The sequence below is a fragment of the Urocitellus parryii genome, chromosome 5 (genome assembly GCF_045843805.1).
Source record: "Urocitellus parryii isolate mUroPar1 chromosome 5, mUroPar1.hap1, whole genome shotgun sequence".
In the NCBI taxonomy this organism is placed as follows: Eukaryota; Metazoa; Chordata; class Mammalia; order Rodentia; family Sciuridae; genus Urocitellus; species Urocitellus parryii.
This window is the reverse complement of record NC_135535.1, coordinates 116,637,757-116,662,804: the sequence shown is the minus strand read 5'-3', so window position 1 is coordinate 116,662,804 and position 25,048 is coordinate 116,637,757. Positions and strand designations below refer to the sequence as shown.

The window sequence follows — 25,048 nt, the reverse complement described above, 5'->3', positions numbered from 1 at the left end:
GTCCCCAGCCCTATTTTGCATTTTATTTAGAGATAGGATCTCACTGAGTTGCTTAGTGCCTCACTTTTGCTGTGGCTGGGTTAAACTTGGGATCCTCCTGCTTCAGCCTCCGGAGCCACTGGGATTACAGGCGTGCACTACTGCACCCAGCCCCTGCTTGTAAACTTTCAAATCTAAGATTAATGTGATTTTAAACAATAGAACTCTTTGATACCAGTGATATCTTTAATTATAATTAAGATGGAATATATATATTTATATATTTCCTTCTAATTTTGCCATTTAGATTACTATTTTCAAGGTAGCTAACACCATGGAAGCCAAATTAGCTGACTGGATTTATATATATATATATGTACATATATGTATGTATATATACACACATACACACATACATACATATATACATATATACACACATATATGTACATATATGCGTATAAAATATATACACACGTGTTTATGTATGTATATGTATGACAGTCACAGGAAATGATCTGACATTCCTTATTCTTTTGGTTTGCTATGTTTTATCGTCCATTTTCTATATTATTCACATTTTTTTCTTCAGTTCTGATGTTTTTACACACACACACACACACACACACATACCCCACACACAATATTTTTTTTTTTCTGGTGCTGGGGATCAATCCTAGGGCCTGGAGCATGATAAGCAAACACTCTACCTGTTAGCACAAAAAGACTGGGCGGGAAGCAAACTTCACAGATCAGCTCAGCTCTTTTATTCAGGAACAAAATTTCATGCAGGAATGAGGTAAGCAGGAACAGTGTGAAGCGCCTCTGAGGCCCCCACTTTCCTGGTGGAAAATGAGCCACTGGCTAAAGGAGGAGTTTGGGTTATACTAAGGTGTTTCAGTGAGCATGTCAGTTTGGGTACTCAGGAATTTGGGTTTTTGGGTTCGAGGTTGTTAGCACCTGGAGAGGATTTATCTTGGAAAAGATCAATGTTTCCCAGAGATTATCATTTCAGATTTGATGAAACACTTTCTCCCCACCTGTGGCCAGTATCTGAAAAGGATTTATCTTTAAAGAGATGAAAGCTATCAATGTATGACTTTATTTTTCACTCCCTTTTCCTAGGTCTATCTTGGGGTTTTTCATTTTCTATAGCTAATACTACCATTAAGCTACATCCCCAGCCTAATGTTTACATCTTGAAAGCTGATAGGTATTGAAGGAAAAACTAAGAGTTTAGGTTAGTTTTAGGTGTTTTTGTAATGATGAAACTGTTCATTTCCCTTTAAAAATTTTTTAAAAACTCAAAGATAGGTCTTTCAAATTTTGTTTTTCACTAGCAGAATAATATATTTTTCCCTCAAAACAGTAATTGTTTCTGAATGGGAAAAAATACAATTATTTCTCTTTTTTTAACAGGAGAAGCAACAAAATCCAATTATAAAAACAAATTTAAATTCACAATGATATGTAGACTGTTTTGATTTGAAAACTGCACCTTTGTTGGTCGATTTAGATACATCTCAAATTCTCATTGGCTATTGCTTTGCATATCATAATGGAGGTTAAGTCTTGTATCATCATGTCAGTAACATTGTAGTGTCCCTGAGGCCACAGTGGATTATGAATGTTACTCACCCAAATGTTTCCTTCATGTCAACATCTGGTAATTGCTGAGATGACTGTATCAGACAAGCTGTGCCACAAGGAACTGTTGCGTCACTGGTGACTAGCATGGGGGAAGGGTGGAAAGACATGTCTTTTTGGTGCTGCAGAAGATGGACGGACTCCACTTTCCTATTCAGAAGTCTGACACCATAAAAAATGGAGAGAATAGTAATTCTTAAGATCCCTTGATTTTTGGATAGCTAATTAGAAGACCATGTATAAAGACTGGTAACTGAAGTATGGTCAGGGAGGGAGGCCTGAAAAATCTGCTTTGGAATGCTGACATCTAGGTAAGAGAGAAATGTCAAGTCATCCATGGACATGGGACTTAGGGGAGTGTCCCTCAGCTCAGGGAGGGTGGCAATATCCTTGTTAGCTAAGAAGGTGTGAGTGTTTTGAAGAAATAATGTGGTTTGTTTCATCATTATAGGAGCATTAGGAATTGCCAGTAGTAACTTGGGAATGGGATCAAAGTGACAGAGAACAAGGTGAGGTGTAAGAAAATAAGATTCTTTTAAAGCTGTTTCAGCACCGGGGACTTTTTCCTTTATAGACTAAAACAGACTCATAAAGAGGAAGGAATGTAGGAAAGCTTTTAGATTTTTTTTTTCTTTCTTTCTTGGGGTGCTGGGAATTGAACCCTGGGCCTTGTGCATAAGAGGCAAGCACTCTACCAACTGAGGTATATCCCCAGCCCAAAAGTTGAGATCTTGAAGAATCTGTTTTGTGTGTCTTTTTTTTTTTTTTTTAAAAGAGAGAGTGAGAGAGGGAGGGGGGAGAGAGAGAGAGAGAGAGAGAGAGAGAATTTTAATATTTAATTTTTAGTTATCAGCAGACACAACATCTTTGTTTTTAATGTGGTGCTGAGGATCAAACCCGGGATGCACATATGCCAGGCAAGTGAGCTACAGCTTGAGCCACATCCCCAGTCCCCCCGCCCTTTTTTTTCTATAGCTCTTTCACTTTTAGTAGACCCTTCTTAAGCCTGAAAATCTTGTTCTTCTTTGCTCTATGTGAGTTGGAATAATGGGTCAAATTTATAATCCTCAGATGCCTGCATTTTGTTTCTGATGGGTTGTGGAAGTGTGAAATTGTTTTCCTTGATTTAATCTTGAAGCTTTGTCTTTACCTGGAACAGGGAAATCATTATTGCTATGTCTTTCACAAATTATGTAAACTTAAAAAAAGATAATTTCCAATGTAAACTATCCTTTAAAGAGAATTAGTTCCCTTAAATTTAGTTCCTTTAATTTTATTTCTACTAATTTTACTTCTTCAAGCTTAAGCGAGTGGGCCTTAGATGGCATTAAGGCCATCTTAGTCATGCTTTGTGATTTTAGTAACTAGTTAATTACTTAAAATTGACATTCTAGGCTGAAGAGTTCTCTATTTTTTTTTCTTTCCTTATATATCAGACTCCAGCTTATTGGATATGAGTCCCATAAAACTATTTCCAGCATCCTTTGTTTTCCCTTCTAGTGGTCCAATAGGAAGGACAATAAGCTGTGGGCATTGGCTTGCTCTAAGAGCTCATGGATTTCCTTCAACCGATATCATGAGTTTTTAATAGTTAGACATTTATTTATCCTAAAGAGAGTGAAAATTCCTCCTAGGACTGAATGTGAAGGAACTGTTTTTCATCTGCAAATCAACTCTTGTACTTCATTTTCTTACAGAATAAGTACCTATACCACTTCCTGATTTCAAAGAAGTTGAGCAGAATTTAAAGCTCACTTGTGGGAGGCAGAGGCAGGAGAATATAAGTTCAAGGTCAGTCTCAAAAACTTAGCAAGGCCCTAAGCAACTTAGTGAGACTCTGTTTCAAAAATTAAAAAGGACTGGGGAACAGCTTATATAGCTTATCTGGGTTCAATCCCCAGTATAAAACAAAAACTCACTTGTAGAAAATCACTTGTCGGGTTGGGGATGTGGCTCAAGTGGTAGCGCGCTTGCCTGGCATGAGTGCAGCCTGAGTTCGAACCTCAGCACCACATACAAACAAAGCTGTTGTGTTCGCCCGCCGAGAACTAAAATAAATAAATATTAAAAAAAAAAAATCACTTGTCATGAGTATGCTGTCATTAACATAGAGGAAACACGTTTGTGTTTTTCTACTATGTCTTTCTACCATTCATCGAATAACAATAAATTCACAGGCTACACCATTTTCATTAGTGGCAGTTCACTGAGTACTTGTGGGTCACCTTATTGTCATAAGCTGGAAAATCACAGGTTCTTTTATTCCAATCTTAATTTCTAATATCTATAACACTCAAATCATACATACTTCACAATGATATATAAACAGGACACAGAAAGGGTTAAAGCAGCTGCAAGTTTAAAGGATGTTGTGCCAAGAGCACAGGAAGAGAGATATGAATGCAGAGTCAAAGGGTCACCGTAGGTGGTCAGATGGATATTAATGAACTAACCAGAGCAGAGTTGTGATAGCAGAGGGGCCAGAAGGACAGCAGTTTCAGTTTTCAGAATGTCAGCTTGGAGAGGGCCAAACATGGTCATCATAGGCAGGAGAACCCACACTTTGCTAAATATAGCATAATGGGAACAGGACATAGGACCTTAATCGCTGTAGCGATTTACCTGGGCAAGACCCTTGATGAGAAACCAGGTGATGGGGGTCAAGGTGCTGCGATATCCAGTCTTGGGGGTGGGGGTGGGGCGTGTTCTCTTTTACTGGGTCTTGAGTGTGGAGTTCTCATCTGGAGAGGTTGAAAAGCTCCTGTGTCTGGGTGTTCCACATATGATGTGGGATGTCTGCATGTCCAGATATTCCTTATTTTAGTTTGGTAAGTTGGTACATTTATTTATGAATTTGTGCCTTATGATGGTGCCCGAAGATAGTTGTTTACTTGTACAAATAAGGTGTGGAGTCATTCTACCTTGACACCTGTACTCAAACTGAAGTAACTTATGGCAAACTAGTGCTTTACAAAATGGAGTATCTCAAGGTTAGGCACATCCTAAAAACTGATGTTCTATACATCAAAGAGTAATCCAGAGCAGGACACGGCCTGCTCTCCACATCAAATGGCCACAGACACATATTGCTTGAGCAGTTTCTGATTGAACATTACATAAAAAAAAAAAAAAATTAAAAAAATCATTCTATGAATTTTAAGTATTAATGGGTTCATAAATATATACTTAATAAGTACTAGGGCAAAAATCATTATATGTTAATAAAGTAATGAAAGGTAAACGCTACTGTTTGGGGCAAGAGTTGACTAACGCTTTCGGAATTCGGAAACCTTCACAAGCCGACGCCTAGGCGTACACTGCCCACTGGCACAAACACACGCTCCAGCCTAAATCCCTAAATTGTGGCTTCTGCCCAAGAGGTGTATCCTATAACCACAGTGACCGGGAAAAGCGTTTGAGAGCCGGGGTGGCCTCTTGCTCCTTACTCTGAACTGCTTCCCTTTTCCGTGACAGGAAAAAATAAAGAGCTGTGTATACGCTGGCGGAGCGCTCTTCCTCGGTCCCTAGACGCCCAGCACTGTTTACGTTGAGTTCCTGACTGAACCACAACTCCCAAGATACAGTGAGGTTTTAGAGCAGTCAGAGGGGCAGCTTCCGGTTTGGGCCAGCGCGGCTGCGCACGAAATATAGCCTTATTGGCTCGAACCTCCTCTTGCGATGCGCGTCACGGCGACGTGCGGTCGTGGGGGCGGAGAGACGCGGCGGCGGCGGTCGCGGCGGCGCAAGCACGATCTCAGACGCGGTATCGCGGCGGCGGCAGTGGCGGTGGCTACACCGGGTCGGGCCCCCTCCCTCCTCCGTTCCCCCCTCCTTCCCCTTCCCCTCAGCGGTGGTTTGCGAGGAGTCCAAGACGTGCGGCGAGGCGGCGACGACCTCCGGTGAGGCTTTCTGGAGTGCGAGTGCCGTTTCCCCGGTTCAGAGGGGGAGCTCCGTGTCTGGGAGGAGGTGAGGGCTGAGGGGGCAAGTGTGCCCGGAGCGGGCTGGAGGGTGCGCGCTGCTTCCCAGCCTTCAACTTGGACCCGGTAGTTGTGACCTCTGCCCTACACAGCGTGCGATAGCTGGAGGGGCGACCGTAAGGGGCCTGGGTCTGCTCTCCTTGCAACTACTGTCACAGTTGCCCGGCGCCCACCTCCGGCTCGCCCCTCTGGGCAAAGGGTCATAAATCCCTTGCCCCCCTGAGCTGTCGTCGCCTTTGGATGCAGTTGCTCTTCTATACTGCCCGCTGAGAGAATCTGCTTGCTCTTCCTCCTTTTACGTGTCTTTTATCACTTCTAGGAATTTCTTTGGTGGCGGGCTTTGCATGGGTTCTGCTCCGCATTACTTTTACCCTGACTGGAGTAGGAAGATTTTCCTTACCTTTTCTTAGATGGCGCTTCAGATCGCCTGCTTGGGATAGTACCTTGGATCCTGTTCTCTCAAACTCCCTTTGGTTTATCTGTCAATGAAATTGAAATCGCTGATAACAAGGTTACTAGTTAGTTTTTAGGGTCCTATTGAAAAAGTTTGAGTTGGAAACGGATATATATTTTTTTCTTCTTTCGGCTTTTAACCTTGATTTAAACTTTGAACTCCGGAGCTTGACAACTTCAGAAGATAGTCCAACGGCGAATTTTGGTAAAAACATTACATGACCAACTGGGATTTTGTAGAGTACAGTGCTTCTTTGCAGGTTGTTGGGTCTGTCTGTTTTTAGTAGAATGATCTCTTGGTCTTTAAGTTTTTGGACTTTGGCTTTCTCAGCCTATTATCCCTACTATAATCTTACAAAAACGGACCTCCCCCCTTCCTGAAGAAACCATTGAAGACGCCAAGAAATCTCTCATAACATTTAAAATTATTTGATCAGAAAAATTTCCCTAGTGAAATGTTAAAATAAATAACTTCAACTCAAAAACTTTGTTTATTTGAAAATACAGGGATTGAACTCAGGACCCTTGCACATGCTAAGAAAGTGTGTTCTACTTACCCTAGCAGCACCTCTAGCTATATTTTTTATTTAAAAAAAATTTTTTTTATAGTTGTGGTTGGTCAGAATGCTTTTATATATTTTTATATGGTGCTAAGGATGGAACTTTGTGCCTCACACATGCTAGCCAAGGGTTCTGCCACTGAGCTACAGCCTCAGCCCTCTATTTTTTATTTTTGAGACCAAGAGTTTTGCAAAGTTTCTCTGGTTGGCCTGGGACTTGTGATCCTCCAGCCTCAGACTCCCAAATAGCTAGGATCCTCGGCAGGAGTCACTGCCCCTGCTCCAAGCTTCATTTTTTTGAGGGGAGATTTTAAACCTTATCATTTCTGAAGTTCTAAATGTCCTTTTGTATCTAAGGCCACCTTAATTTGTCCTTTCACCACTCTTTGACTCTCGCACTCAGAAGATAATTCCTGGATGTTTTCATTCTTTTTTACAAATTTGTCAGAGTGCTGATAGTGATGTTCTGTAAAGTCAAATTATTTTATCAGGAGTTGAGACTTTCAAAATGGTGGCAACTGGTGGTGAATTAAGAAATTTGAAAAAAATTTCAAAGTAAATATGAAAGGCCTCTTTGTTTTAGTTTCTACTTGTTACTGCTTAACCACAAGTATATAGTTCTATCTAGACTTTTGGCTACTTAGTAGCAGATTTCATTTTCTTCCTGGGTACTAGGAATGAGAGTAGGATTTCCAGAACTTAAAGAGATTTTCGGGCCCTAGGCTCATTGTATGAATTAATACTATTAATTCCATTAATAGTATTGAACCCAGGGGCACTCTACCATTGAGTGACATCCCCAGCCCTTTTGATTTTTTTTATTTTAAGACAAGTCTTGCTCAGTTGCCAAGAGTGGTCTCTAACTGTGATCCTCATACTTCAGCCTCCCAAGTTGCTGGGAATATTTTATTTATTTCAGAGGAAGGTCAGTTTTATATCTTGCAAGCTAATTCCTTTGTGCTGTCTTTTGTTGTAAATAAGTTTTTGTTTTTTTCCCCCGAAGAACTAACCCGTATCTAGTAGTTTTAGATATTTTTGTAGTTGTGGTAGCGATCAATATGGCCTATAAGGCCCAAAATTCTTACTATCTAGCCTTTAGTAGAAAAAAATTGTCAAACTGTGAAAATGATGCTTATTCAGCACAGAAAATTAAAATAAGCCAGGAGTATAAAGGAGGAAGTAAAAATTATTCAGAGGATTTTTGGTGAGTGTGATTATCCTTACAGAGTCTCTTGTGATTTTTATGTAAATAGGCTCATATTGTTAAATGTTGGTTTGTAATATGCTTTCTTAAAAAAGATATCTTAAGATTATTTCTATGTGGCTTTTGATTGCTTTTATATTTTCAGCACTGAAGATTTTGCTAGAAAGGATCTTCATGAATCAAATTTTCCTCATCTGTTTTACCAATCAGGATATAAAAAGACTACTCAGGGATAATAACGCTTGCTCCTGATGATAATGATTAACATTTGTTGAGCACTTATTATGTACCAGTTTTCTACCATTTTGCATGTACTGTCATTTAATTTCCCCAAAAGCTTTGTGAGGACATACTATTATTCCTATTATACAGGCTAGGAAACTGAGGCAATGAAGAATTTAAGTGTCAAAGTTTATTAAATCATGGAGCTGAAATTTGAGTCCATGTAGTCTGATTCAGAATCCAAGCTGCTAATATGCTGCAGTGCTTCTCTTTATATTAATGCTCAATGTAGAAAGTTGAGACAGTGCTGAGGGATGTGTTCTTTTCAGTATCATTCTTTGTAGGTGACCACTGGAAGCATATGTAGATTTTTCTAGCTTTTTGTCTGCTATATAGTAGTTAACTTGCAAATCTGTCTCCATATGGGGAATTTAAAGGAATTTATATATTTTATTTTTTAGACCGGTTTTAGATTTACAGAAATTTGAGCTGATAGTATGGAAATTCCTATATTCCCCCTCCTATTTCCTGTATTCTTTACATTTTACATTACTGTGGCATATATATAGCTCAGTTGAATACCAATACCAATCTATTGTTATTAATTAGTCCACAGTTAATATCATGACTCACTTTGTGTTGCAGAATGTTTTTTTTTTAAATGGGATTAAACTGGTCATTGCCCAGCAGTGTGAGCTTTTTTTCCTTCAAAATATAGTGTTTCCAGACTATTATTATTATTATTATTATTATTATTATTATTATTATCATTATTTTAAGGTACAGAGGATTGAACCCAGAACCTTGCATATGCCAGTCAAGCTCTCTACCACTGAGTTATATCACCAGCCCTTTATTTTATTTGAGACAGGGTCTTGCCAAGTTGTGAAGGCTGCCTTCTTCCTCAGTTTCTATGTAACAGGGATTGTAGATGTGTGCCATTGTACGTGGCTACTCCTGGGGGATGGAAGGATATATATAATATTTATTTATTTTTGGTACTGAGGTTTGAACCCAGAAGGTCTTCACCACTGAACTATATCCTCAGCCCATTTTATTTTGAGACATGATCTCCCTGAGTTGCTCAGTTGCTGAGGCTGGCTTTGAACTTGTGATCCTCCTGCTTTAGCTTCCCAAGTTGCTGGGATTATAGGCCACCATGCCCAGGTTCTTTCTGGATTTTATTTCTTTTTCTTTTTTTTTTTTGGTGTGTGTGGGGGTACTGGGAACTGAAGTCAGGGACACTCCACCACTGAGCCACATCCCCAGCCCTATTTTGTATTTTATTTAGAGACAGGGTCTCATTGAGTTGCTTAGTGCCTTGCTGTTGCTGAGGCTGGCTCTGAAAAATGTCATAGTGCCAGCTGTTTTTCTTCAAAGGGATGTGCTTTTTTTGTACTGGGAATTAAACCCAGGGGCTCTTAACCACTGAGCCATATCCCCAGCCCTTTTAATTTTTTAATGTTTAAGATTTTTTTGGGGTGGGGCAGTGTTGGGGACTGAACTCAGGGGAATTCGCCTGCTGAGCCACATCCCCAGCCTTATTTTGTATTTTATTTGTTGCTTAGTGCCTCACTTTTGCTGAGGCTGGCCTTGAACTAGCAATCCCCTCCTGCCTCAGCCTCCTGAGCCACTGAGATTATAGGTGTGGGTCACTGTGCCTGGCATGTTTAAAAATTAAAAAAAAAAAAAATTTAATTGTAGTTGGACAGAATACCTTAATTTATGTATGTATGTAAGTATGTATGTGTGGTGCTGAGGATCGAACCCGGGCCTCACACGTGCTAGGCGAGCACTCTGCTGCTGAGCCACAACCTCAGCCCATGTTTTAAAATTTTGAGACAGGGTCTCACTAGGTTGTTGGGGTGAGCCTTGAACTTGCAATCCCCTTGCCTTAGCCTTGCAAGTCACTCGGGATTAAAAGTGTGTGCCACCATGCCCAGCGGGATACTTATCTTTTGACCAAACATCTTGGCGATTCTATATCATCATTAAGGAACCTGTTTTTTTGGGGGGTGGGGAGGAGGAAAGGGGGCTATTTTCTGAATTTGGAAAATGGATTCATTTGGTATTCTTACTCAAATTCTTTTTGATTCATCATTCCAGCCATTTTATTTGCTAGTCTTTATCATACCTTTATTTTGTTTTAATTTTTTTTTTATGTGCTGCCAGGGATTAAACCCAATGTGTCATGCATGCTAGGCAAGTGCTCTACCACTGAGCCACAACACCGGTCTTACCTAGTCTTTAATTTTTTGTCAGACTTTGGCTTTAAAGAAATCATTTTTTTTTGAGACAGGGTCTTAATATGTTGCTCAGACTGGCTTCAAACTTCTGGGATCAATTAACCCTTCTGCCTCAGCTTCCCAAGTAGCTTGAATTACAGGTGTGTGCCCCAGATTTTGGCTTTATTATGATGACCATAGGTTCCAAAAAGTAATTTGGTCTTCATCATTATCTTTTCAATATATTTCCATTTTTGGACTTTGCCTGGGGTCAGCAGTGAATTTTTTCCTTAGTTGGGCCATGTAGATTTTCTGAAAGTCATCCTGCAGCTTTGATGCTCTGCTTATGGACATGCTATTCAACTTCTTGGAGATTTCTTGCTGTTCTTCATTGAAACAGTGTTGCACATTAGCTCATTTACTGTCAGCATCTTCTTCCCTGAGGCTAGTGTTTCCCCATCCATCCTTATTATTTTTGGCTTCTCCTCTTTCACAACTTTCATTCATGGAATGTAATCTTTAGCATCAAATTCTCCATATTCATGCACTTTTGATTTTATTGAGGCCTCTGTGGGTTTACTCTGAAATTTCTTTGCAACATCTGAGGATTTGGAAGAATGGAATCAAAGTTCCATCAGATATCATCACTTTCTTATCTTTGTGTTTTTTATTGGACCAGGTCATAAGGAAGCAATTCCAGACATGGCTAGAGGACACTTTTTTACAGCATTGGTTCTTACTGTTATGACCTCCACAGAATGGTTGGTTATAGTCATAAGCAATGAATGAAGGATCTCTGAGACTACTGGGTGATAAGATTCTTGTTCAGCAAACAGAAAGATTCTTCTTCTTTTTTTTTTTGGTGTGCTTGCAGAAACTTTTGCCCAAAGGCATAAAAGCCAGAAAACTCATGAATTTCTACCAACTTGGAGATAAGATTCTCAAGCATTATCTTCATTTCCTATTTTGCCAGGTGTGGCCCATGCCTGTAATCCCAGCCACTCCAAGGCTGAGACAGGAGGATCTTGAGTTCAAAGCCAGCCTCAGCAACAGCGAAGTGCTAAGCAACTCAGTGAGACCCTGTCTCTAAATAAAATATAATATAGGGCTGGGGATGTGGCTCAGTGGTCAAGTTTCCCTGAGTTCAATCCCCAGTACCCCGCCCCTCCAAAAAAAAAAAATCCTATTTTTCTTTTAGCTGCTTCAGTGTCTTTTGTGTAAAACGTTGGGGAACATGAATCAAGCAAATAGCTGAAAGTTTTCAAGTGAACAGGAGAAAGTTAACATGTGGGTTTTTTTAAAAATATTTTTTAGTGTTGATGGACCTTTATTTTATTCATTTTTTTATATGTGGTGCTGAGAATTGAACCCAGTGCCTCACACATGTGAGGCAAGCGCTCCACCACTGAGCCACAACCCCAGCCCCTACACCTGGGTTTTAATCTTTTATTTCTTTGACATTTTCTTCTTCTTTGGTATTGGAGATTGAACCCTGGGATACTTTACTACTGAGCTACTTCTGCAGCCTTTTAATTTTCATTTTGAGACACGGTTTTGCTAAGTTGAGAGGCTGGCCTCGAACTTGTGATACTCCTGACTTAGCCTCCCAAGTTCCTGGGATTAAAAGTGTATACCACCATGCCTGGCTTTTTTTTGGGGGGTGGTGGGTAACTGGGAATTGAACTCAGGGGCATTCGACCACTAAGCCATATTCTCAGCCCAGCCCTATTTTGTAATTTATTTAGAGACAGGGTCTCACTGAGTTGTTTAATGCCTCGCTGTTGCTGAGGCTGGCTTTGAATTCGCGATTCACCTGCCTTAGCCTCACGATCCTCCTGCTGGGATTACAGGTGTGCCCCACTCATGCCTGGCTTTTAAAGGGTTTTTATTTTTGTTTTTTGGTATGGGGATTGAAGCCAGGGGTACTCTACAAGGCTGGGGGCTCTGGGAAACTGAGGCAGGGCGAAGGCTCCTCTTTAAACCCAAATTAAAAAAAATTTTAAATTTATTCTTTTTAGTAGAATTATTTTTATTTTATTTTAAGTTGGACACGATACCTTTATTCTATTTATTTTTATGTGGTGCTGAGAATCGAACCCAGTGCTTCCCACTTGCTAGGCAAGTGCTCTACTGCTGAGCCACAATGCCAGCCCTAGTAGAATATATATATATATACATATATATATATATATGTATATATATATATGTAATTTTTTTTAGATGTTAATGGACCTTTATTTTATTCATTTATTTATAAGCGGTGCTGAGAATCGAACCCAGTGCCTCGCACATGCTAGGCAAGCGATCTGCCACTGAATCACAGCCCCAGCCTCCCAGTAGAATATATTTTGACGTACATACCAAACCCTGATTCTTGTAGAGTCAAAAAAAATTCAGACACTCTGTTCAAGAGTTACAGGCATGAGTTTATTAGAAGAAATAAGGAAGGAGAAAGGGGACACTTAAGGGAGAGAGTGTCCTCTCGGAGAGGAGAGACAATGCACATTCTCCTGCCTCCAGTTTTATTGGGGGTTCCAGAGTCTTGCTCAGGTCCATCTGTTAACTTTTTTTTTTTTTTTTAAATCTTTTAGAACTTTATTTTATGTTCAAAGAATTAGCATGTTCTCCTTCACTGGGTAATCCATTCGAGGAAGATCACTTAGTCTTAACTTAATGAAGCCTATATCCTTTGAGTTCTGACGGAAATACTGCCGATACACGCTAAGGCCATATTTCCGTTTGAACACACGCAGCAAGAGCAAGACCAAATTTTTGCAGGTGGCTCCAGTAGAACTGTTGGTGACCCATCTTTCTTTCAAGGGTGCCGCCTTTTTTTTTTTTTTTAATAAGCTTTGGGGATACTTTATTTTTTGGTAGAGGGGATTGAACCCGGGGTACTTTACCACTGAGCTACATTCCCAGTGTTTTTATTTTTTATTTTGAGACAGGGTCTTGGTAAGTGCTGAGCTGGTTTTGAACTTGGCATCCTCCTGTCTCAGCCTTTGGAGTGCTGGGATTGTAGGTGTGCACCACTGTGCCCAGCTCACCTTTTGACTTTTGACTGACAGCAGGATGACATCAGTCTTTCAAGTCCACTCTGCCATGACCACTTTGGCCTATGCTGACCTGTTATAATTGGAACCTGTTCTTTCAGACTTTATGGTTGAGGGTAATTATCATTCTGAGATTTTGGTCTTTGTAAAGGTCACAAAGCCCTGGTCCTTCAAGTGGCTTATGTTCTTATCAGCATTTCCAGCCTGCATTTCTCCTGCAGATAACAGGTAGTTTTCTGAAGAATGCAACATATTCTGTCTACTTAAGCAAAGTGGGGTTGCAGGTAAATCGCTTTTTAAAAGTGAAAGCATGTGGGGATCAGCACATTGGAATCAATTTATAGATTTATTCCTTTAATGTCATATTTCCACCACTCATGTCTGTCTGTCCCTATTACTACTTCTGAGTAGTAGCCCATCCCTTTTTATTTAAAAATTTTTTGAGATAGGGTCTCACTGAGTTGCCCATTCAAGGATGACTTTGAATTTGCGATTTTCCTACCTCAGTCATAGAGTCACTGGGATTACAGGTGTATGCCACCACACACCCAGTTCTTTGGAAGTTTCATACCTTTTCACAGTCTTTTGTGTTTGGCACCTCTCTTCTGTATGTTATATTGGCCTAGTAGTTCTCTTCCTGTTGTTAGCCTTTATCTTCAGATTATTATTATTTTTTTCTCCCAGTACTGGACATTAAATCCAGGGGCATTCTAACATCCCCAGGCCTTTTTATGTGACAGTGTCTTGTTAAGTTGCCCAGGCTGGCCTTGAACTTGTGATCCTCCTGCTTCAACCTTCCCAGTGGCTAGGGTTACAAGGATGTGCCACAAAGTCCAGCTCCTCAGATTCTGAGTTTGTGTTCTGTTTGTTTCTTTTTCATTTTATCCTAGGAAGAATATCAAGGCACAACCAATATCTTGGTGACCTTATAGAAACATGCAGTGGTGGTAACATAAGACAGTTTTGGCATATCCCAGATGTGTCTTCTGTAGAGGTCAGATACCTCATATCTTAGTTGCACAGTTGCATTATTGTCTCTTGACATGATGTACATGAAATTATGATATTTTATGATATCTTCTTTGTTCTTGTGTTTTGCACTTATATATTTTCCCCTTATCTTCGGGATCTGATATATTCTTAGTGATGATATGAGTATGTAAAATGTCAGAAGCTTATGGCAAGAGAAGTTCAAAGAGGAGCTCTTGCAAGCTTGATGCATTGATGGGATTCTCATTTCTCCGTGAGATCATTGCTTTGCAAAATATTATTAGAAGGTCTAGATTCAAGGCATGCCAATTGTAGGAGAGTAGATACTTCAGCTCTTGAGGAAAGTTATCTAAATGTTCTGGGCAGCAGTGACCAATCTGGGCTATCAGTATCATCAGTTCTTTCAATTCTTTCCTGGATTATTTGGTTGTAATTTGAAAATCTTCATATTGGATTTGTAGTGAATATTATATTGCTGTAGAAACACTTTAGGCCAGCAAATCTACTTTATTAGACTCTAACTGCTGAAGGTGGCAGGTTGGCTAGTTTTTATTTCTGCTGGACATGTTGGTTGCCAACTGGCTGCTGGAGGTTGCTGGGTGGCTAGTTTTAGTTTTTGCTGGACTTGTTGGTTGCCAGCTGAATCTGCAGAGAGAGAACACTTCTCAGAAAACTCACACCTCTGACACTTGCCAACACTTTTTAGTTATGGTGTGAGCTGTGCTTCTGAATGTGACCAGAAACAGTACTGGGGAGCTTGGCAGGTGGTCTCATCTTGGCTCATAGTAGTTGTGTTTTTAAAAATTAATATTCATGGGTAACTTTCCAGTTAGTAAATCTGCATAGATTCTTCTTTTCTTTTGTGTGTGTATGTATTTTCTTTTGGTGGTACTGAGAATGGAATAATTCAGGGCCTTGTGTGTGCTAAGCATGTACTTTACCACTGAGCTACATCCCCAGCCCTTACTCTTATAGTTGGATTTTGTTGAATGGATGTGTTGTAATTTACTAGTGTTCTTATTGGATATCTAGATTGTTTAAATGTGTCATATTGTCCTTATTCATTATAGATACAATTATTGCATGCTAATTTCCTCTTTATGGTCATTTTCTAATAGCCTAATTACTGGATCAAAATACACATTCAGGTCATAGCTGTGTACACTCTTAATAGAAATGTGGGTGATATCTAGTTTTTCCATGCCATTGCTAGTTTTTTTTTTTTCTTTTAAAATCTGATAGGCAGTGAAAATTTGCATCATACTCCAACTGGGAAATAGGCCTTTTTCTTTTTTGTGATATTGGGGATTGGACCCAAAGGGCATTCTCCCCCTGACCTATATCCTCAGCCCTTTTTAAAACTTTCATTTTGAGACACATCTTGTTAAATTGCCCAGGCTGACCTCCAACTTGGATTTTCCTGCCTTAGCCTCAGTAGTGGCTGTAATTACAGGGGTGCACCGTCATACCTGGCTTCCCCCCTCCACCCCAAATATAAGGGTTTGAACTCAGGGGTGTTTTACTGCTGAGCTATACCCCCAACCTTATTTTTTGTGATAGGATCTTGCTGAGTTGCTTGGGTCCTCACTAAGTTGTTCAGGCTGACCTTGAACTTGTGATTCTCATACCTGAGCCTCCTGAATTTCTGGGATTTCAGGCATGCGCCACCAACTGAAGGGCTTTTAGATGAAGCTACTCCACCTTTTTGTGTTCACTTGGCTCTTGAAAGCACATAACACCACCCCTGATAAAAAAGAATTTGGGTGTCTGCCTACTAAACAGTCACATGCTACTAAATGATAGAGATGTTTTCTGAGATATGTGTCTTGAGGTGATTCGTTGTCTGAACATCATAGAGTGTACTCACAAACCAAATGGTACAGGTCAGTCACTTGACATGGCCTCTTGATGTAGTTAAGTGATTCAGTAAATACAAACTATATGAGGCTGATGCTGGTGTAATATGGTATATTGTTTTACAGTAAAAATAAGTAGGAATATATTCTAAAATGAGAAAAAAGAATAGTAAATACATTAGTGCAAGACCTCATGAGTACTAGGCAAACATTCTACCACTGAACTACACTCCCCCAGCCCTGTGCTTTAAACTGCATGTTGTGATTCAGGGGGTTGTGAAATCATTTTAGGGATTAAAATAGAAAAGATAAATATCAGATTTATTGCAGACAATAAAGATAAATTGTGAAATTTTTATTAACAGTACCTGCATTTATCTGTGCTTATTAAGTTTGAAATCAAATTCTCTAGAGTAAATTACCTAGAAGTGCAGTTATTGATTAGGCTGAAGGTTTTGGCAATTGTGGGAATTTTAAACTCTGTTGGGGGGACAAGTGCATGGAGTGCATACATAGCATACGTTACAGGCGGTCTGAGTGGCAAACCACTCCACAGTACTCCATGCACTTGTCCCTGCAGTGTTGGATATTGTTAGATTGCTTTCCAAATTCATATTATTTTGCATTTAAAAAATGCAACAGTATATGAGGTTTTCCAGAACCTTGTGATTCATGGCATGGTCAAATTTTTTTTAAATGTTTAAATCAGATGAGAGTGAATTGGTATTGCATTGTCTTAATTTTTATTTTTCTTGATTAATTATGAGATTGAGCAGTTTTCAAATGTGTGACTGTTCAGTTTTCTGTTTTTTCAAATTGGATGCTCTTTTCATAGCCAGTTGGATTGTCCTTTTAAATTGATTTTAATTTATTACATATTCTGATAATATCTGTTAATTGAATTGCAGATATTTTCTTTTTTCTGTGGCTTATTAACTTTTTATGTGTGATTTACTGCCACAGTCTGGCTGGGCACAAAATAACCGAGCCACCACGAAGCCTTGTAGATTCAAACAGCAACTCTTTATTCCTGAACTCTCCTGGACACTCTGCCCACACTTCCCGTGAACACACTGCCTCTACCTGGCTCCGGGCACCAATTCTCTCAGAACCCTGGGAGAACTCAACGGGAACTCCAAAGAACTCCAAAGAGTGGGCGCCTGAGGCAGCAGGTTACGCCCTAAACCTGGAGCCACCCTAATCCCTGAGCAGGGTCACCTTTCAACCCAAAAATGTCATTCCTGCTTGGCTATGGCTCTCAGCAATTTACTTTGTTGAATAGAAATGATTATCAGATTTCTCACTTTTTCCTTATTGATTTGTATCCTTTGTGTTTTATTTATTTATTTTTTGGTACCAGCATTGAACCCAGGGGTGCTTAACTACTGAGCTGCATACCCCGCCCTTTTTTATTTTTTATTTTGAGACAGTAAGTTGCTGAGACTGGCTTTGAATTTGGCAATCCTTTCTCTCTCAGCCTCCCAGGTTGCTGAGATTACAGGTGTGTTTTATGTTTTGAGATCTTTTTGTATTCCATTGTCACTGTTTCTGGCATATTTTTAAAAACATTTTTTATAGTTGGAGATGGACATCATACCTTTATTTTGTTTATTTATGTTATGTGGTTCTGAGAATCGAACCAGTGCTGCAAATGCACTACCACTGAGCTATGACCCCAACCCCTTTCCCATATATTTAAAATATATATATATATATTTTAAAGAAAGAGAGAGAGAGAGAGAATTTTTATTTATTTAGTTTTCAGCAGACATAACATCTTTCTTTGTATGTGGTGCTGAAGATCGAACCCGGGTTGCACACAGGCAAGCGCTACCGCTTGATCCACATCCCCATCCCCCTTTTCCCATATTTTTAAAATAAGTTTTAGAAATTTGTTTTTTATATTTAGGTCTATAGTCTGCTTGAAAAAATTACCTTTGATATATAATGTGAAGTAGGGATCTAATCTGAATTTTTTTAAAAGAATATTTTATTAATTGTTGATGGACCTTTATTTATATGTGGTACTGAGAATTGAACCCAGTGCCTCACACATGCTAGGCAAGTGCTCTACCACTGATCCCCAGCCCCAGCCCCTCTAATCTGATTTTTTTTGTGCATATCCAATTAGCCACAACATGTTAACAGAGTGTTTTAAATATTTGAATTGTAATTCTTTTAAGCAGGACATGGTTTTTGTTCAGTACAATTAATAGCTTTTTTGTTTTTTTACCAGGCTGCTTCTTGTGTTCAAGTTTGTGACCTTTGGGTTAGAAAATGTGATTGGTAGATTACTTAATCCAGAAATAGAACCTAGAGGAATAAATAAATATAGAGCATGTTTTGTATATCTCCTCCAAATGTCTTTTCTCTTAACTACTTTTTTAAAAAAAGAAATTGGTTTGCTAATAGTTTTGATGATGAAACAAGATTGCTTGGTCATTGGTATTAATAATTACTATTCATAGACCTTGGGAACTGGGTAAGCAGTTGGTCAGTTTATATCTTGATCTAAAACTTGCATATAATTAGTCACTCAGTGCTCTTATCACATGTATATTATGAAGTTTGTGGCTTTAAATTTTTATTTTAGGTTAATTATTTGAGTTATTTTTCTGAGGTATCTGATAGGAAGCACTATAAATCAGTTTGGGGCTGGAGGTATAGCTCAGTGGTAAAGCGTTTGTCTAGCATATGCAAGGTTCCCAGTACCATACAAACACACAAAAATAATGTAAATAACTTAGTTTCAGAATGAACTTTTTTTTATATATATATTTTTAAACTATTCTTTAGTTGTAGACAGACACAATAACTTTATTTTACTTATTTATTTTTTATGCGGTGCCGAGAATTGAACGCAGTGCCTCACACATGTCAGGTAAATGCTCTACCAATTGAGCTACAACCCCAGCCCATGAAAACTTAAAAAAAAAAAAAAATTTTTTTCCCCTTGATGTAGATGGACAGCATGCCTTTATTTTATTTATTTTTGTATGTGGTGCTAAGGATCAAACCTAGTGCCTCATACATGCTAGGCAAGTGCTCTACTGAGCCACAGCCACAGCCTTTTTTTTTTTTTTTTAACAAATTTAATCTGAGAAGAGTTGCTGAGGCCTGAAGATAACTAGTTATATATCCTGGGTTTTTCTTTTTTTCAGAAGGCCTTGTGATTTAGTGGAATTGAGCATATTGAAAAAGGTTATAGATACAAGTTTTATTTTTAGATCTGTCTTGTAATATAGAGTGTCAGTGGTGACTAACTGCTTACTTGCATTCTCCATCTACAGCATTTTTTTTTTTTATTGTTGGTCGTTCAAAACATTACATACATCTACAGCATTTTGAAAACATGAAATGATTTGCATTCTTGAGGATACTATGAGAAATGAAATAGGGCCTTGAATGATTGTGTTTTTTTTAATATTTATTTTTTAGTTGTAGATGGACACAGTACCTTTATTTTATTTATTTATTTTTTTATGTGGTGCTGAGGATCGAACCCAGGGCCTCTCACGTGCTAGGTGAACATTCTACCGCTGAGCCATTACCCCAGTCTAGTTTACTAATGGGAGAAATGTAGAGGTTTGATTTTTGCCCCAAAGGACCAAGTATTTGACTTGCGCAGATTTTGTTTCTGAAATAGTTGAACAGTGGGTTATATGGTATTATAGTACAGATGATTTATGGAAGTAAATCTTTGCATATTTTACATGTTTTGGTTCAAAGTAAATAAGTGGTAACATTTATTTTTGTTTTTTCAGGACAGTGTTCCTTTATGTGTATTTGCATGTTGTATGCTAATTTTGTTTCAGAAGCAGCATCCAGTCACTATACATCTTGTGACATGGGAATGACCTTGTAATATGGCTCTAAAGAGACTTTTCTCCTTTAAAAACGTAGCTTTTTTTTTTTTTGCAGTCCTGACCATAACTATTGACTATTATGCACTCTGCCTTTAATGAAGGCACCACTGTAAGATGGTGTAAAAGCATGGACTTTGGAGTTACAGGGACAGGATACCTTTATTTTGCTTATTTAGTTTTTTTTTCTTTATGTGGTGCTGGGGATCGAACCCAGTTCCTCACACACGTATTAGGCAAGCGTTCTTCTACCACTGAGCCACAGCTCCAGCCCACATATACAAATTTTAATTCAGGTTCTTTTTTTTTTTTTTTTTTTTTTTTTAAAGAGAGAGAGAGAGAGAGAGAGAATTTTTAATATTTATTTTTTAGTTCTTGGCGGACACAACATCTTTGTTGGTATGTGGTGCTGAGGATCGAACCCGGGTCGCAGGCATGCAAGGCGAGCGCGCTACCCCAGCCCCTTAATTCAGGTTCTTTCACTTAAGTATGTGTTTTTGATGAATTGCTTGATTTCCATATGTCTCTGTTTCCCCATCTCTAAAATGGTATCCTGCTGGGTGCACAAGTTCAAAGCCAACCTCAGCAAAAGCTAGACACCAAGCAACTCGGTGAGACCTTGTCTCTAAATAAAGTACAAAATAGGGCTGGGGATGCAACTCAGTGGTTGAGTGCCTCTGAGTTCAATCCCTGGTACCAAAAAAAAAAAAAAAAAAGCTATCCCATTTCATAAGTATTGCTGGAGGAATTAAATGTGATGGAGCTTCGACAACGAAGGGTCAGTTACTTGGCTTAGTTCAGAATTGGCTTCAGGAAGTGTTAAGTAGCATTTTACCTTCTTCCTCAGAGATAACATCATGGTCTAGGAAGAATGGAAAACTTACCTTTATGGGAAACTGTTGTATAATGGAGAGGATTTACACTGGGTCACTTCTTACTTTTTAAATTTTGTATCTTGTGTAACCTTGAGGAAATTATCTGTAAAGTTTCTCCCTCACTTTCTCGTTTGTAAATAGAGATAATATTACCTATGTAATAGGTAGGATTTTAAGAATGAAACAATATAGGTCTGGGGTTGTGGCTCAGTGGTAGAGCGCTTGCCTAGCATGTGTGAGGCACTGGGTTCGATTCTTAGTACTACATACAAATAAATAAAATAAAAGTCCATTGACAACTAAAAAATATTAAAAAAAAGAATGAAACAATATATAAAACCTAACTTTATTTGGCACATGATGCCCTATAGGTTTTCATGGTAATAGGCAATAATGTTATGCTTCTGAAGTAGGTCACCAGAAGGGCTTTTGTTTGGAGAAACCAGAATTGTTATTTATTTAGTTCATGTTTATAAGACAAAAATTAGGGAGCAATCCTTAATTGAAAGAATACTGTTAGGAGGCTATGATGGTCCAAAATACAGATGTTATAGTTGTTCAGTTCATATCAATTTGTAGTTTCCTCAAATTTTCTGTAATCTAGAATTATACTTTACCTTTAAAATTTGGATTTAAAATTAGCTTTATTAAAGTATAATTTAACATAATAACATTCTCATTTCATATATAGTTAGATGGATTTTGATAATGTATACATTTCAAATAACTTCTACCTCAGTCAAGCTACAAAATTTCCATTGTCTTGGGCCAAGGTTGTGGCTTAGTGGTGGAGTGCTCACCTAGCACGCTCGAGTGAGGCACTGGGTTCGATACTCGGCATCACATAAAAATAAAATACAGGTATTGTGTTCACCTACAACAAAATATATATTTAAGAGAAAATTTCCAGCATCTCTAAAAGCTCCTTTCTGTCCTTTGCACTCATTTCATTCCTCCTCCCCTCATGTCTGGCCCAATGAAACCATTGCTCAGCACAGAGTAGTTTTTCTCTTTGAATTTCTTATAAATAAAATCATGCCCTGATTTTATTTATAAGAATCTTTAATGTCTGGCTGTTACTCAGCACCATGTTTTTGAGATTCATCAGTGTTGCTTAAATGCACCAGTTTAATTTTCAGTTGCTGAGTAGTGTTCACTATGGTATCTATACCATAGTTTGTATTTACCTGATGTTTAGATTTCCTGGTGCTTTAGCTATTTTCCTGGTGCTTTAGCTATTATAATTAAAGCTGCTGTCAGCTTTCATGTACAAATCTTTCTGTGGATTTTGGTTTTTAAGTCTTCTGGTTAAATACTGAGGAGTAGGATAACTGAGTTATGTCGTATGTTTTTCAGTTTCTTAAAAAATTAAACAGTTTTTCAAAATGGTTGTACTCTCTTATCTTCCCATCATAAAAGTACTAGTTTTCATTTAGTGTTTGGTGTTGCATTTTTTTTTTATTTTTTCAGAGTGAAGTGCTATCTCATTGTGGTTTTAATTTGCAATTTTCTGTTGGCTAATGATGTTTAACATCTGTGTGCTTACTGCACATTTGTATACCTCCCCTTTTTTGGGGGGGTACTAGGGATTGAACTCGGGGCCACATCTCCAGACCTATTCTGTATTTTATTTAGAGAAAGGGTCTCACTGAGTTGCTTAGCACCTCACTGTTGCTGAGGCTGGCTTTGAACTCTCAATCCTCCTGCCTCAGCCTCCCTGGTTGCTGAGATTATAGGTGTTGTACCATTGCACCTGGCTTTGTATACCCTTTTATTAGGTGAAGTCTGTCCAGTTTTCAAATCCATTTTAAAAATTAAGTTGTTTTCTTATTATTGAATTGCAAAACTTCATAAATTCAGAATACTTTGTCAGACATGAATTTTGAATGTATTCTTTTATGGGTTATCTTGCCTTTTAGGTGGTTTGTCTGTTTAGTGATTTGCCTTTCACCACATTTTATAATTTTGTTAAGGCCAATTTATGTTTTTTCCTGTGTTTTGTGTTTATTGCTTTTTGTTTTCTAAGAAGTACCTAAGGCTTCCAGGTGGTGAAGACTTTTACTTGTATTTATTTTGAAAATCCTATACTTTTCAATGCATTCAGTTCTGTGATCTATTTCAAGTTCATTTTTGGGTTAAATGTAAGTTAAAAGTTGAGATTTGGGCTGGGATTGTGGCTCAGCAGTAGAACGCTCGCCTAGCATGGGTGGGACCCAGGTTTGATCCTCAGCACCACATAAAAATAAAGACATTGTGTTGTGTCCGTCTACACCTAAAAAATATTTAAATAAAACAGAAGGAAAGAAAAAAAGTTCAGATTCTCCCCAACCTCCCCATTCCATGTGGATATCCAGTTATTAAGCTCTTTTTGGTAAAAAGACCATCCTCCTCATTGAATTTCTTTGGCATCTTTGTCAGTAATCAGTTTCTTATATATGAATGGATTCTTTTCTGGACTCTGTTATATTGCATTGACCTATATATACTTATGTCAGTATTATCCTTCTGGATTACTGTAGCTTTGATAGTAAATTTTGGGTATTCTATGTCCTTTACATTTCCATAAATTTTAGTCTTTGTGTTAATTTCTACCACAAAGCCTGCCAGCAGTTCATTTGGGATTGTATTGACTATATATATAGTTTGGGGGATAATTACCATCTTAACAATATTGAGCCTTCTGGTTTTTTAAATATGGTATATCTTTCTATTTTCCAGGTTCTTTAGCCTCTCTCAGTGGTTTGTAATTTTCTGGGTAGTAGCATTGGACATCTTATAGATTTATTCCTAATTATTTTAGATATTGTAGTAAGTGGGAATTAAAAAAAATTTTCAGTTATTTGTTTCTAATATGTAGATTATAATTGATTGATGGTCTATCTAGCGTGCAGAAATCCTTTAATGTGTAGTCAGATAAATTTATTCTCATTTAACTCTTGGGCTCTTGGAAAAAGAACCATATAAAATAACAAACAATTACTTCTGAATTTTAATGGGTTTCAATTAATCTATATGACTTACTAAATTTCCTTAAATTTGAAACATAAAAGTATGTTTGGACTTTATGGAAAAATGTGTAGTAATGGATATGAATGGAGACTATGGAGATCTTTCAACAATTTGAGAGAATGTAGTTGCAGAAAAACAAAGTTGAAAAATTTTAATTAATGTGTATTTATTTATTTATACATGCATTACATATATACATACATACCAGGGATTGAACCCGGGAGTGCTTTACCACTGAGTCACATCCCCAGCCCTTTTTATTTTGAGACAGGGTCTTACAAAGTTGCTTAGGGTCTCGAAAAGTTGCTGAGGCTGGCTTTGAACTTGGAATCCTCCTGCCTCATCCTCCCACGATGCTGGGATTACAGGAGTGGGCCATCATATCCAGCTGAAATTTTAAAATGGTAAAATAATATTCATTATTTATACTAAATGTAATAACTTTTTAATATTTTGAAAAATACTTGATTAATATAATTTTAAAAGGAACCTTGAGTCAGGTGTTGGTGGTACATGCTTATAGTTCCAGTTACTGGAGAGACTGAGGCAGGAGGATTGTAAGTTCAAGGACAGCCTGCGCAAATAATGAGACCCTCTCTTCATATAAAAATAACAAGGACTGGAAATAGAGCTCAGTGATAGTGTGCTTGCCTAGCATGCTCAAGGCCCTGAGTTCAATCCCCAGTAGAGTTAAAGAAAAGGTGTGTATGTGACTTGTTTTGGCTTTCCAGTATGTCTATTACTGATTTAACTATTTTACTTTGTGTGTACAATTAGATGATGTGCCATTTCCCAGCCCAGCGTGGTATATGGGCCTAATATAGGTATCTTGTCTCTTTCAAGCTATACCCTTGGTACTGTTTGTATTCAGTCTGCCCAGAAGATTGTTGGTGTTTTCACACAGTTTCTGATAGTTGGTGCCCAAACATGGTATAATCGTAAGGGACTACTGTCTTCTAGACTTTGGAGATTTGACTATGGTGTAATTCTGATGGTACTTACAGGCATTTGTCTATTAAGAAATGAGATGAAATTGAAACTTGGCTTAATGCCTTTTTGCATCATCATTTAGATTAAAACTGAAGACAAACCTTAAGAATGTTTATAGTTGTTAATGTGACTGGAGACTGGAACT

General features: G+C 38.3%; 1 protein-coding gene and 2 pseudogenes across 3 annotated transcripts in view; 1 reads left to right on the top strand and 2 right to left on the bottom strand.

The window, feature by feature from the left end:
* Adipor2 (adiponectin receptor 2) overlaps positions 1-25,048 on the top strand; it is a 103,339-nt gene that overhangs the window by 11,785 nt on the left and 66,506 nt on the right. Inside the window, exon 1 of one of the 3 annotated variants that reach the window (XM_077798300.1) lies at positions 5,343-5,525. The exons of 1 other annotated variant lie outside the window; for it this stretch is intronic. The gene's annotated coding sequence lies outside the window, so the exon portion shown is untranslated. Of the gene's footprint in view, positions 1-5,342; positions 5,593-25,048 lie in introns of those variants that run through there. One more of the 3 variants, XM_077798301.1, reaches the window with a different exon arrangement.
* LOC144255038 (protein SDA1 homolog pseudogene) lies at positions 10,505-11,225 on the bottom strand (annotated as a pseudogene).
* LOC144255037 (protein SDA1 homolog) lies at positions 11,507-15,777 on the bottom strand (annotated as a pseudogene).